The following is a 16,394-nucleotide window of genomic DNA, read 5'->3' as shown; positions in this document are numbered from 1 at the left end:
GAAGAATAGGATTTAATTGATAAATAATAGATTATTTGATTTATCAATTAGGACTATAGATGATTAATTAAATTAATCAACTAGGGGATGACAAAGGATTAATTAAATAGAAATTTAATTAATAATTCCTTTTTAGATAACTAAATAGGATTACTAAGCGATGTAATCAAATTTAGGTGTCTACAGATAGAAGATGCAAATAGCTCAACTTCGTCATTCCCATTCCTTCACCAATTGCATGTAAGTCACAACAAGAAGATTTTACCTGAACTCCCTTATGTCTTCCTTGTAACTGAATCATCTGGATGTGCTCTTCTAACATCTCCCTCATCCTTTCATGATGAGATAAAGAAGCCACAATACTATCTTTGCTTACCTTCAGCTGGCTGGACAAATCATGTGAAGTACTGCCATTCTCATCCTCATGTGACGAAGCTTCTAACTGAGCCTGGTACTCTCTGTCAGCAAAATCATAAATGCTCGATGTTTGCTCATTTTCACCAGGTATCTCATCACCATGCACAATGACATCTTCATCATCATCTGAACTCACTTCACTGAAATCATTGCTTGTCGGAAGAGTACATGAGACATCACCTTTGGGAAACTCGTATTCAACTATCTCTACTTGAGTGTCAGGTTGACAGTTACTATCCATCAGAGTAATGTCCTTCACCACTTCTTCCTGTGACCGAACTGAAGCTTCTGACTGGTTGCACACTTGTTTCTCGAACTCCTCATTAAGGTTCCTCGTAACATCTCTCATTGTATCTGTCAACTCTTCGTGAGAAGATTTGCCAAAACGAAATCCAGTTGATTTATTCACCTTAGCTGGGACGGACAGCCTGTCAAGCATACGGTGGTGTTTAACCAACAGTTTAGACATGTTATGTTTGATCTTTCTGAGCTCATCCTGAATACCTGAATAGTCCTCCTTTCCACAATTCTGACTCTGAATACTGCGTCTATTACTTGTCCGAGATTGTGTCCTTGGAGACTTTGTGTTGTACCTGTCCATCTTGGTTGAAGTAGAGTGCTGATCACTCATGTAAGTCGGTTCTCACCCCACAGGATGGCAAGAAAACCGCTCTGATACCACTGAAATGTCCCGATAGGATTATTGCTTACTCCAAAACTTAAAAACTTCAGAATAAACTTATTACTTCAGGATTCCAACATTTTGTCAAGCAGTTTGCAGTCAAACTTAGATACCACTGAGTGAACCTTACTAATAAGACACTAAAGTAACAATACTAGAGAGTAGTTACTCATCAAATACTTGAGACAAGGCTAACCCTTATGAATGACAAATTTGCAAGAGATATGATCATAGAAGAATTACTGAATTGGAGAATTACAACCGAGTACTAAAAGGACCTGAACAGCGAATGTAAACAATAAGAACCTGGTGATTATGTCAACCATGAGATTTGAAAATTGCTCCAGTGATCACAGATCATTCCCTGCAACACTCGCGATGGGCAGAATAGTGTGCCCGTTGCTTGCAACTCTTACTAGCAACACATTTAGCAGCCAGAAATTGTGCATGTATGGCCTATCACGGCCCTCCTATATTGGAACGCAGCCCTTGTCATTGCACACTGCCATGCACGAATGAATGCAGACTTCTCCACAAGCAAAACCCGCCTTGAAAATGTTCAAACGCTACCATAGAATGAATCAGCAGACTCTTAAATGCATACAAATTCTCCCAACTCAGATTTTAGTGCAATGAGATTGGATCCTTGACAATAGCTAATAAATCCTTCAATCAACTCCGAATTTCCCACTTTCTGTCACCGTAGATGCAGATTTATACACTGGAAGGAATCCATTGATGTTCCAGGGCCGTTGGAAGAAACCTGAATCAAAAAACATGGGACTCGACCTCCATTTTTCGGCTGAGGGTGTGCGGACAGGAGGACGGGTTTCCTTAAGAAGTTTCGCTGATTGTCTCTGATCTGTGCCTTCACTTCTCTCGGCTCGTACTGTGTCTTTTTGTAGATCAGGAGACTGGGTTGGCGTTTTAAACTTCCATGTAGACTGATTCAGAATACATTGAGTTCGATTTGGATTTACCCTATCAACACCGTTAGAATTACCTTTAGAAGGGACCCCGTGCTCTGTGCAAGATAAGCCGCCACCAAGTGTGAGATTTGTGTGACCCGTAGTCGAAGACAATGTGAATTATATCACTGAGACAGTGGAGGATTACTGTCGGATTAATATTGGAGCGGTGGCTTGAAATTGCACAGGTCTTTTAGAGCCGCAACGGAGGTTAGTTCACCTTCATAAACCCCACGACTTCCCTTTTTCCTACTGATCTGTAAACAATGAAAGAGAAGATGCCTACCTTGAGAGAATTCGGTTCAGACTTTGATTCCAACATTAAACAGGAATGCTTGCTGATAAGAAGACCTCTGTTCTTTGAACTTAAAATGCTTATGCAATTTATATATTTCCAAACGATGCTGATACGGATGGATCTCAATCTTGGTTGATAACGAACAAAGGCGGTCCTATATTGCAGCTATCTCTATTCTACAAATAATTCACACAATATCCCTTCCACGTTGGCCCTTGGCCACAAATTTTGCTCCGATGAAATGACTGTAGCGTCACCTCCAATCTGCAATAATTTAGATGATATTTCACACCCTCAAAATTGCGTACCAATTGAGAGTTATCGTTCTCAATGGCCAACTGTGACAATTGCCGAAACCCTAGGTTCCACAATGCACCTGTGATTGAATCACAACCTGAAACAAAGAGATAAACCAACTGCTTGATTCGAATGGAGCCCCGGGGTGCCTATTTATTCTTTTTTCTCCACCTTCTCCAGAGACTTCTAGAATCTTTTCGATCTTATCCCTCAAGTGACTTTATTAAATATTTTCCAAGTTACTTTATTAAATACAAGGTCGTCTTTTAATTTTTATTTATTTAATTAAAATAACTAATTAGTCGTCCTTGGACAACCATTAATTAAATTAATTAAATCGAACTGTCACCTAAAAATTGGGGACATGACAAAGGAAGATAAACAGGGGATGGAGAAGGAGGAGGTGGAAGGGGACCTCAATTAGAGTGATAGGGAGGAGTAGGAGTAAGGCTACAAGGAATTCGGCACTAGTAAATATAGATGCTCAATCACGGGGAAGGATAGGGATGTGGTGTCGTAGAATTTTGACACAACTTTTGCTAGAATGGGGATCAATCATAATTGATTAGAACTCTAGTCAAAGAGAATGAGGAGGGTAAAATTAAAATGGAAGAGTTGATCGACCCCGCCCTGGTATTTTTAGTGATACCATAAAGGAAAATCTAGATATGGATTTCCCTAATAATGCAAAAAATAGTGTGGTAAATAGCTTCCACACCACCAAGTGGATTTTTCATGAAATCCAAGAGCTCAAATAAAGGGTGAGTAGCTTGAAAAGGGAGAACTATAGCTTGAAGAAGAGATAATTGAGGAAGAAAAGAGCATGGACAATAGAGTGGAGGAGGTCAAGAACAAGGTCTAAATGATGGAGAGCTCAATTCAAATTATAGTGGAACAAAGCTACAATATTTTGAAAGAGGTCAATGAGACTATTAAGTTGTTTATTAATAATATAGATGAGAAAAGAATTAGTAAGGAGGATGACCCTACCCCCCATAACACAAAGGATAGGACCTTGGTGATAGCTTGAGGAAGTGCACTAGATCCAGCATGAGGAAGAAGGACATCCTAGAACCTGGCCAGGATCTATTAGACATGAAGGAGGTGGCCGGTACACTAATGGAGCTAGAAAATAAGTGTAGTAAAAATGTTGAGAGATATCTTTTCAGTGCCCTAGATGTTTTTGGCTAGTCCTAGTTTTTTGTCTTGACTCCCTGGCTTTTTACTAGTTTTATCTTTTAGTTTCGGGGAGTTGTTTCAGTTTTTTACTTTTAGTTTCTTTTGATACTTTAAGCTTTCTTCTTTTTCCATTCTATGTATTGTAAGGGTTTTAGTGCCTTGTCAAATCTTGTTTTCCTTAATCAAAAACATTGCCTACCTTATATTTCCAATAATTGGTATCTGATTTAAGTTCTCACATCATAAGTTTAACAACTTGAGAAAAGATCAGAGGCAATGGAGGTATATAGGCTAGATAAGGCTATTGAAAATGAAATTTTGTATCATGATTTGGCCATTAGGCAACTAAAGAAAGAAAAGGAGAAACTCTCTCAATCATCAAAAAGAAGGAAACATCTTGCAGTACAAATGAATGAAAATCTCTATACTAAAGAAAGAATTGAAGATATCTATCCAAAAAAAAAATTAGATGAAGTTGATGAAGCAATCAAAGATATATTAGCAAATAATTCCAATCTTCAAGAAGAAGTTAGAAAGATGAAAAGAGAACAAGAAATCAAATCAGTGAGATTATGTGAACTCATGGAAGAAAAAGACAAAGCGAAAGAAGAGATAGAAGAAAAGAACAATGAAATTCAACATCTATCTCTTCAGAAAGAAGACTTCATTGATCATCTCAGTAATACAAATGAAGGATTTATGAATCTAAGATTAAAAAATCAAAGACTACAAAATGATCTCAATATTGAAAAGTAAACCTATGAAAGAATGATGAAATCTTAGGAAAGCATGAATCAATTGAATGAAAAAAGTCAGTACAAACCCAAAGGAAAATTTGGAATAGGATACACAGAAGAAGGTGAACCATCTCAGCAAGGAGCTCAAAAGAATTAAAGACCTACTTCCAATAATTGTGGTAAGATTGTTCATACATCAAATAAATGTTGGAGTAATGGTAAAGAAAAATTCAATGGAGAGTGTTATAGTTGCAACAAGCATGATCATAGAGAAAGTGAATGTAAAGAGAAACTTAAGTTTGAAATGTCATAATTGCAAGAACAAGGACACAAATCTTCATAATGCAAAACCAAGAAATGGAACCCAATATAATAAATTGTGAAAGTAATATTTGGATGGGATAGCAATACATGGTGCAAATGTCACTACAATGGTGAATTTGTACACATTGGAGAAAATTGTGTAAAACATCATATGAGAAAAAGGGACTCTACCAAGAGATGTTTTATCTGTACAAAAATTGGACATCTTGCCAAGAAATATATGAAAATAGGTAGAATTGAAGATTAAAATAAAGAAAAAGCTGACAATATAAGAAAGAAAATGAGGCAACAATGACACAAGGAAGAACGAGGAAAACTAGGGCCAATGGCACACCTAGCTCTCTGAACCACCCTGCAAGAGTTAACCCAAAAAAAGAAAACACAAAGAATAGCAACCAAAGGAGGAAGAAGAGTGAAATGATTTTATTGATTCATCAAAAAATCTTCATACATGCTTAGTTGTAAGGCCTTTTGGGTTACAGCCAAATACAAATACATTCACATTCAAAGATCCAACAACAAATTTGCAATATCCAATTCTACTTTGCAATCCTTTCTCCAACTTCCTAATCTTCCTAGTTCTAAGCCCAAAAGCTCTATTTATACTAGCCAAAATTTCTTAAAAATCATTATAGAACATGGAGAAGCCACAGGTTAGCTCTCAAAAATATTAAATGAAAATAAACCAAAATTAAATACACAAGTCAACCTGTATCAACAATTAACTATCCTAAAATCGATGTCTGAGAAAAATTGTGATATCTCCTCACTCTGATTGAGTTAGAACTTGTTCTTTGAACTATGGGTAGATATCTAGGTTCTCTGCAAAACACCTTAATTTCACAAGGTTTGATTCATTAAGGGAATGTGTAGATCCATTCTAAGAGTTAAGCACAAAAAACTATTGTGCAAAACTTCCAGAAATCGATGTTTCAGGAGAATTACCATACTCACAAACTATAAGGAGTTAGGAGTTGCACTCTAGATCATAGATAGTACACTAGGAGCTCTTGAATTTCTAAAGTGAAAATTCCTTCATTCATTTTGAAAAATTAGTTACATGGTCTGCAATAGGCACATAGAAAACAGAAAACATAGTTTTAGCAGAACCCAGTTTCAGCAATAGAATAAAACTAAAAACATGCACAATAGAAGTGCAACAAAAGATGCTCCTACATTAAACAACTAGGGTTGGAAGAAATGATTCTCTTGAATGTTAAGATGTCAAAACCTGAGTTAAATCCAACTCAGATTGAGAAATCTATGAAGCATCTTCTATAGGTCTGTTCTTCCACTTCACTAGATATTCATAATAATCTTTTCCCCTTATGCTCTTACCAATTCTCTGATCCAATACCTATTTAAATTCTTCAATCTACTTCTTAGGATAGTCCTCTGATATAGTAACTTCATCATTTGATTTGTGACTCTTATATAAATCAGCAACATTGAATATAGGAGATATATCCATGTCATCATGTAACTCAACTTCATAAGTGTTTCCACTATCAAACTTCTTCAAGATTTTACAAGGTCCAAACTTCTTCATCTTTAGCTTACTATATTTTCTAATTAGAAATCTCCCTTTCTTTAGATGAACCATCACCTCATCACCAACTTGAAAAGCATGATGTCTCCTAGACTGATCATCATTCTCCTTATACTTCTAATTAATTTGTTCTATCCTAAACTTCACTTCCTTATGCAAAGACTCCATATAATCAGCAAATTCTTCTCTTGCAGCACTTCTCTTTTCTTCACTAGTAATATCCCTCAAATTTGATACTTCTCTAGAATTCATTCTAATAACAATCTCAAAAAGGTGTCTTTCCTTTACTTTATTCATAGAATTATTGTATGCAAATTCAACTTGTGCCAATACCATCTCCCAATTACTTGGCTTATTCCCAACTAAGCATCTCATCAAGTTGCCCAAGCTTCTATTCACCACCTATGTCTATCCATCTATTTGTGGATGAAATGTAGAACTAAACTTCAATTTAGTACCCATCTTCTTCCACAAAGTCTTCCAAAAATAACCAACAAACTTACTATCTCTATTAGAAATAATACTTCTTGGTAATCCATGCAATTTCACAATCTCTTTAAAGAAAAGTTTAGCAACATGCTCAGCATCTAATGTCTTCTTACATGGTATGAAATGAGCCATTATAGAAAATATGTCCACTACAACAAATATAGAATCATGCCCCTTCACTATCTTAGGCAATCAAAGAACAAAATTCATACTGATGTCATTCCAAGGTTTCTCAAGAATAGTAATAGCTGTATACAAACTAGTATTTTGACTCACTTCTTTTGCAACTTGACAAACTCCACAACTCTTTAATAATTTTTGAACATCCTTATACATTTGTGGCCAATAATACTCCTCTTTCAGCAAACTCAATATCTTATCAAGCCTAAAATGTCCAGCTAATCCACCACTATGCTTTTCCTTAATCATATTCAACCTCATAGAACTTCTAGGAATACACAATTGAATACTTTTGAACAACATACCTTCTTGAATGAAATAATTGTCATACTTACTTATGTGATTGGTCAAATTTGGTGCTTTGCACTCTCTCCATGCCTCAAAAAATTAGGATCAGCATCATACAGCTCTTTCATTTCATCAAAACCAATAACTTCAACCTTTATTCCAATCAACATCAATGCATCAGCAACTCTATGAGTAGCTCCACTCTTATGTTTGATCACAAATGTAAAATTTTGCAAGTACTCAACCCACTTCATATGTCTTTGATTCAATTTATGTTGACCACCCAAGTATTGTAAAGCTTTATGATCAGTATACAACACAAACTCGTTAGGAATCAAATAATGTCTCCACTTTCTCAATGCTTGAACAATATAATAAAATTCTTGATGATGCATATAATACTTCCTTTTAGCATCATTCAAATTCTCACTAAAGAAAGCAATAGGCTTACCTTCTTGACTTAATACAACTCTTATTGCATTACCACTTACATCACATTCAACTTAAAATACTTTGTTGAAATCAAGCAAAGCCAATACAGGTAATTCAACAAGCTTTTGTTTTAGAGTCTCAAAACTCTTATTTGCTCCATGTGTCCACTTGAATTCCTTTTTGTCTCTCCTCATTGTTTTATTCATAGCATTACAAATAGCACTAAAATTCTTTCTAATTTTTTTTGTAAAAACTAGCCAAACCATGAAATGATCTTACCTCACCCACATTCTCAAGTGTTGGCCATTCCAAAATTGCTTTAACCTTCTCAAGGTCCATCTTCAAATCATCAGTTGGAATAAAAAATCCTAAATACACAATCTCCTCTTGCATAAAAGAATAATTTTTCAGATTAATTAGCAACTTTTCTTCTTTCAACCTCTGCAATACTTGTCTAACATGCTCAAGATGTTCTTCCTTAGTCTTACTAAATATCAGAATATCATCCAAATAAATAATCACAAACTTACCCAAGAATATTTTCAGAACTTCATTCATCAACCTCATGAAAGTACTAGGTGCATTAGTCAAACCAAAAGGCATAACAAACCATTCATAAAAATTATCTTCTATCTTGAAAGTAGTCTTCCATTCATCACCTTCTCTGATTCTAATCTGACGATAGCCACTCTTCAAACAAATCTTGGTAAAATATTTTGTTCCACTCAAGCAATCTATTGTGTCATCCATTCTTGGCATAATTTTGTTAATAGCTCTAGAATCAGTACACATTCTCCATTCTCCATTCTTTTTAGGTGCTAATACAACAAGTACAACACATGGATTAAAAATTTCTCTCATCAAACCTTTCTGCAACAACGCATGCACTTGTTTGTTAAATTCTTCATTCTTTGTAGGTGTTAATCTATATGGTGCTTTGTTTGGCAAACTAGCACAAGGAATCAAATCCATACAATGGCTTATGCTTCTTACTAGAGGTAAACCATCAAGAATATCATCAACAACAATATCTTTATACTCATTCAACAATTCTGTAATTTTGGATGTCATTTTTTCATTATCAACTTTTGTCGCTTGGTCATTACTATAGCAACTTATGCTTCTTACTAGAGGTAAACCATCAAGAATATCATCAACAACAATATCTTTATACTCATTCAGAAAACTGTAATTTCTAATGTCATTTTGTCATTACCAACTTTTTTTGCTTGGTCATTACACTTGGTCCTCTAAGAACTATAGCAAAAAAAACTTGATTCTTCTTTACTTTCTTTTCAAATTGCTTTCCATTAACCATGCAAACTTTTATTGTAGTACAACTGACCTTATCTAGACTTTCAATCAAAGGAAGCAATGTTTTTTTCTCCCCATTTACCCAAAGAGTATATTGATTAAATCTTCCATCATGCACAACATATCTATCATATTTCCAAGGTCTATCCAACAAAATATGACAACAATCCATGGGCATAATATCACACAAAAATTCATCAAAGTAATATCCAATTTTGAACTTCACAAGGCATTGCTCACTTACCAATATCTTATGCTCATCTTTGATCCATGAAACATGATAAGGTTTGGGATGTTTTAGCTTCTATAACTGCAACTTTGTAACCAGCTCTTCTGATGCCAAATTTGTTGAACTTCCACTATCAATGATCACCTTGCAACATTTTCCAACCATCTTACATCTGGTCTTGAAAAGGCTTCTTCTAAGGATAGGTTCCTCATCACTTCCCTTATTACATAAGGTTCTTCTCACCATCAGATTTTCTCCAGCCTCAGGTCCACTTAGTGAACTCTCAATGTCTTCTTGAATCACAACATTTCTATTATTCTACCCACTTTTAGAAGATCTACATTCAAAGGATCTATGCCCTTCTTTACCACATCTGAAATAATTACCATGAAAACCACCTCTAGGATAAGAATTACCTCTTTCTTGGTAAGATCCAGTACCTCCTCAATATGAACTACCACCTTTCCACTTAGTTTTATCCTTTTCATCAATCTTCTATTCTAATTTTCCTTTATCTTGCACAAAACTTTCAAATCTACCACCTTCACCATAAGATCTATCTTTGCCTCTCTGAAATCTACCACCTCTACTTCTTTGCCTTTGTTCATGCTTCTTTGCTAAGATCTCCTCAGCTTTCAAGGCATATTGATATGCTTCTTCCACACTTTCCAACTTTACAAAACTTATTTCATCTTGAATTCTAGATCTTAATCCATTTAAGTACCTTGCAATTTTCTCAACATCATCATCCACATGTCCAGATCTAATGTGCAATCTATAGAATTCCTCGATATAGTCTTTCACAATTATGTCCTTTTGTTTCAAATTTTGTATCTTTCTCAACAAGCTAACTTGATAATCAGCAGGAAGGAATTTTTTCTTTACCTTGTTCACCATCTTTGGCCAAGTTATGATCTTCTCCTTTCCTCTCTTTTGTCTATTATTTTTCAAATTCTCCCACCATAGCAAAGCATGACTTTTCAATCTAGTGACTACAATCTTCACCTTTCTATTATTAGAAGTGTTTTCATACTCAGAAAACTTCTCCATATCTAAGATCCAATCTAAAACAACATTGGTATCCAATTTTCCATCATAAGGAATAACTTCTACAATAGGCTTTGAATTTTCCCTAGACAACACTCCTAAATATTATGGTTATGTGTTGCTGCTTCATCATCACTTACATCATCAAGATGTTCTCCTCTCCTCTGGGCTATCTCTACAAAATCTAATTTGGCTATAATTTGTCTCAACTGGTCCAATATAGCATTATCAGTATTTCCTCTACCATGAACCATCTTTATAAATTAGGCTCCTAGAAGATCGTAACCCTCTGCAAATTATAGGTCAAATCTATAGATCTACCATCCTACAACCAAAACCAAATTAGGGTTTTACACAATCCAATCTCCACAAGGATGAACCTCAAGCTTTGATACCACCTAAGACAAGGAAGGATAGGGAAAACTAGGGCCAATGGCACAACCAGCTCTCCGAACCACCCTACAAGAGTTAACCCAATGAAAGAAAACACAAAGAACAACAAACAAACGAGGAAGAAGAGTGAAATTCTTTTATTGATTCATCAAAATATCTTCATACATGCCCAACTATAAGGCCTTCTAGGTTATGGCCAAATATAAATACATTCACATTCAAAGATCCAACAGCAAATTCACAATCTCCAGTTGTTCACCGCAATGCTTTCTCCAACTTCCTAATCTGCCTAGTTCTAAGCCTAAACACTCTATATATACTATCCAAAATGGCTTACAAATAATTCTAGAACATGGAGAAGCCATAATTTGGCTCTCAGCAAATATCAAATACATAAGTCGGCTTGCATTAGCAATTAACTATCATGAAATTGATGTTTGAGAAAAATCACAATATCTCCTCGCTCTGATTGAGTTAGAACTTGCACTTTGAATTGTGAGTAGATATCTAGGTCCTCTACTATCCCTTAAGTATGCAAGGTCTCATTCATTAAGTAAAAGTGTGCATCCATTATGAAAGTTGAGCATAAAAAATTATTGTGCAGAACTGCCATAAATCAATGTTTCAAGAGAATTGCCATATCTCACAAACTATAAGGAGTTAGGACTTGTTCTCTGGAACATATATAGAACTCTAGGACATCTTGAATTTTGAAGTGCACAACCTTTCATTCATTTTGTAAAATTAGGTACATGGTCTACAATAGGCACCCAGAAACCAAAAAACATAGTTTCAGCAGAACCCAGTTTTAGCAACAGAATAAAACTGAAAACATGCAGGATAGAAGTGTAACCTAGGATGATCCTACATCAAATAATGGATATCAAAAGCTCTAGAGAATTTAAACTAGGACCATGAAGTGAATGACACTCAATTCAATGAGTTGGGTGGTCCAAACACTTCAACTTAGTTCCTATGGAGATCACTAGAGTTGTGATTCAGAAGAAGAAATCTAACATTAGTTCCAACCAGCAAGAAGAAAGATCCAAATCAGCAATCAAGATGAAAAAGCATCACCAAGAATGATGAAAAGTAGGTGACTTTACCAAGCAAGGTTGGGTGACATATTATTGCAAACTCAAGTTGATAGTTCCTACTGAGTGATGGTGACTCTACCAAGTTGTAGATATCTCCCAAGCATTAAAGACTAAATCAAGTGGAGGATAGTCTGTCACCAAGCGAGTGTGAAGTAAAAAGAATTGATGGTGATCGATCAAGGGAAATTTGTTAAACAAAAGAAATTGAAGGCATTTTTTTTACTGCAAATTTCTAGAGCTATTAGTGCAAAGCAATTTTAGAGACCCCAAGCAAATTGACCATTTTTTGATTGAAGAATTTTTGAATTTTTTAGAAACCCTACCAAGCATGTGATCTTTGAGTAGAAAAGTGAAGAAAGGGTCTGAAATGTTGGTTTTTGGAGTTGATTACAAGGCACCAAACTTCAAGTTGAGTTTAGCAATTGCAGAGGTGTTTGACCCAACTTGTGCATAATCTCAAATTCTATCTAAGGAATTACTCATGCATGGCATCCATTATTTTTATCATTGCTCAATCCAAGAACTTAGAACCCTAGAAAAAATGAAGTATTCAAGAAATTATGTGTGGATGATGCATTGAAACCTAAACATCAACATTTGGAAACCAAGGGCTTGAATAATATCTCTCATATGAAAAGAGACTTCCAAGTCAAATAGATGAGATATACTATGAGTTGTGTACATAATGGGTAGTTATGGTTGGAGTAACCTATTTAGATAAACAAGAAAATGATTCATAGAATCACTAGACTCTCAATGCTTAATAAAGCAAAGACAACTAAAACCCTAGGTGGGTAGAACTGGAAAAGAGAACTCTTGCCAAGTGGGATGGAAGAGAAATGGAGATTAGCACTATAATTGACATGGAACTGAAATTTGGCATTCATATCATTGCATATAAGAATTATAGTTCAAGTAGATTAAATAGTGTATCATGTGAAGTTGTTGATCTCTCTCACAAGGTTGTGAAGAATAACCTATCCTTCGACCTTACCGAGTTGTTGAATTAATTCAACAAGAATATGGAGAGCATTAGAGTATCAAAGAATAATCCATGTAAGTTTAGATCTCTTCTAACATGTTTATTCTTCTTTACTTAAAAATTATTCCCTTCCAAAGGTTCAGTAGTATGGAATAAAGATATTCCTTTCTTGTATTAGCTTAATAAGTATATAGCAGAGATGGGTGAAAATTTTGAAAGTATCATGGATAACTACTTCGAAACATTCAAGGAGAAAATGAATAATAGATATAGGATCCTCAAGGCACTTGTTGAAGATTACAAGAAAGATATCTATTTCATGGTGGATTGTGATAAAGTATACATTCAGACAGTTAGACCTAGAGTGGCATGGGTTAAACCTCTAGGGTATGAGGTTAACATTGATGACACCAAGGATATCATAGAGGCTCTACTAAATCAGCTTGCGGATCCCAAAGTTGCATACTTTGGCACATATGATGAAGCTAAGGCAAGAATAGAGATTGAGATTAAGTTACCTCAAATAGTCAATAAAGGAAGGAAAAGAGCAGAAAAGATACTGAAAGGCACTAAGCAAGAAGGTTCCCCTCTAATGCTTACCAAGGGAAAAGGTGATGATATTGAAGAAGATGATGTAGAGGATGAAGAAGAAGAAGAAGAATTTAAGGATGAACAACCTCTTAGGAAGAAAGGAAAGGTTATCATAACCAAACCTGCCAAGTCATCCCCGGTTGTATTCACAAGATGGACAACCAAGTCAAGAAAGAAATTGAAGTTAGGTGAAGATGAAGCCGAGAAAATAATCTTCAAGAGATGTCCACCTACACTTTAGGAAAGAATAAAGGAAATGGAAAAAGGAGTTGGCATGGAAAATTTTGAATCTCTTAGGGCCCGTTTGGTTGTTGGAATAGGAATTAAAAATTAGAATAGAAAAATAAAATGAGAATGGAAATGGGGAATGGGAATAGAAAAGGGCAATTCAAATCTTGTTTGGTTCACTTGGAATTCAACTAAGAATATGTTAATCCATTATTTGGTTGTACAAAAATGGAATAAAAATAAGGTTAAGTTTTGTATTTGTAAAAATATTTTCCTTAAATTTTTTTGGTTTAATTTATTGTTTTTTGGTTAGTTTTTTCAATAATGGTAAAAAGGTTAATTTATTTTCATTTTTAGTTTATTCATTGAAGTTCATGAGAATTTTTTATTTTTTATTTTTTAACAAATACATCTAATTAAAAAAAATGTTATTAAAAATATTTTTAAAAATGTTAGAAAAAATATATATATTTAAAATTAAATTAAAAATTAAAAAAACTTTTTAAAAAAATTAAATTTTTTTAAAAATTAAAAATCAGATTGGGAATAGAAATGGCCTATTCCAATAACAGATATTTTTTAGCATAGACATATGCTCATTTTAGGGGAAAAATTGGAATATGTCTTTCTATTCCCAATTCTGATTGAGCCTACCAAATAGTGGACATAAAACATATTCTAATTTTCTCTTCCTATTCTAGTAACCAAATGGGTGCTTAAGTATAAGACCAGGAATGCAAATGAGAAAAAGAAGATTGAGGACATGTGTAAAAATTGGGCAAATGGAAGTACTCACTAGATCTGCTTGCACAATAGATTCCTAATGAACTTATGTGGGTAATAAAGCCAAGATGGGAAAATGCACAAAAGACTATCAAGTATATCTATGAACAAACCTTGAGGCAACTAATGCCAAGTCTCGGTAATAAGGAAATAAAGGAATTGTTGAAGAAAAATGAAGAGAAGATCACTCTTAAATTCAACACATTTATGATATTAATGAAAGACATTGAATGTGTAGTGAAGGTAGCCACACCTACATGGAAAAACATTTACAAATTGCATCAACCTTGTGACTTTATTGCACATGTTGATGACAAGGATGATGATGATGAGGAAGAGGACATAGAAATAAAAGATGATGAACTTGATGATGTCAATATAGAGGATGAGGAGGTAGAACATGAAGCTACTAGAGGAAGTCTTCCAAGGATACAAGGTATTGAGGAGACATATGTAGGAAAAATTATTGTGGAGGCCATTTCTCATTTTCTCACTCTATGGGAACAACCTTAGTGCAATATGGCTCAACTTCTATCAAGTTGGTTGTGGATAACAGTACTACACCAAGCACCAACCAAGCTTTGAATATGTGTAGTTTAATGTTACAATGATAGAAGTGCCTAGCACTTCATTTGTCGAGCAACAAGGTCCTCCATCATTAAGCTTGACTGAGCAACAACAAGGTATTCATGTTGTTAGTGTCATTTCAATTTTTGTTGTTAGTCCACCATTTTCAACTATTAATTATATTCCAAATATATCTATAGAAAGTAAAATGACAGTTGAGAAAGAGTCTCAACTAAGTATTGAAGTCCTAAACAAGGGGAAACAAATTGTTTCCACCATTTTGAAAGAAAAGAGAAAAGAAAAAGAAATTGTTGACCTTGATGAGGATATAGTTATTCCAAATTTGTTTATCTCTACCCTCACTCCTAATCAAATGAACACCATGGGTGAATTGTTGAAGAAAAGAGCTAAGCAACAAAAGCTTAGAGAAGAAAACAAAAAAGAAAACCAAGTCTTTGAAGACATAAGAGCATATTTGTTGATGCTCTAAGTATTGAGGTTGATGAAACTCAACCTATTTTGGATCAATTAGCAGTGATTCATAATTAGTGATTCATATGAATCCATATCTCGTGACAATAAATGGGACACCTAGCACTCACTGGATCTAGCTTATGCTCACAAAGGTGAAGCAACAGGACTTCCCAAGAGGTCACCCATCCCAATACTACTCTAGATTGAGTTCTCTTAACTACAAAGTTTCCTCCATGGTTAAACCCACTCTTTTGGCAACCACATTTGAAAAATCTTCACTAAGTGTTGTGCCTTATGAACCATTCATTAGAAATCCCCTTAAGTTTATCAATTGTTAAGTAGGAGATATTTTTCCATAGAAAGTCAAATTGTGATATTTCTATCAGGATTTAAATGTGTATTTTTTTATTCAAACTCACTGACTCGTGTTTCATGAGTAGAGATTCACATGAATCCATCTCTCGTGATAATAAATGGAAAACTTACAACTCATTAGATCTAGGTAATGCTTACAGACATGAAGCATTTACAAAATGTTCTTGGTGCTTCACCTTTGTAAGAATCGCCTAGATCCAATGAGTGCTAAGTGTTCCATTTATTGTCATGATAGATGGATTCACATGAATCACTACTTGTGAAACATAATTCAATGAGTTTGACTCAAAAACTAGATAGCTAAGTCTTGATAGCAATATCACAAATTGACTTGCTATGGAAAAATATCTTCTACTTATCAATATATAAGATTAAGGGGCTTTCTAATGAATGGTTCATAAGGCACAACACTTGGTGAAGGTATTACAAATGGGATTGCAAGAAGAGTGGGTTTAACCATGGAGGAAACTCTGT

The sequence above is a fragment of the Cupressus sempervirens genome, chromosome 3 (genome assembly GCF_028749045.1).
Source record: "Cupressus sempervirens isolate cs-2001-9-10 chromosome 3, ASM2874904v1, whole genome shotgun sequence".
NCBI lineage: Eukaryota > Viridiplantae > Streptophyta > Pinopsida > Cupressales > Cupressaceae > Cupressus > Cupressus sempervirens.
The sequence above is the reverse complement of the archived record's forward strand: the minus strand, read 5'-3'. Positions refer to the sequence as shown.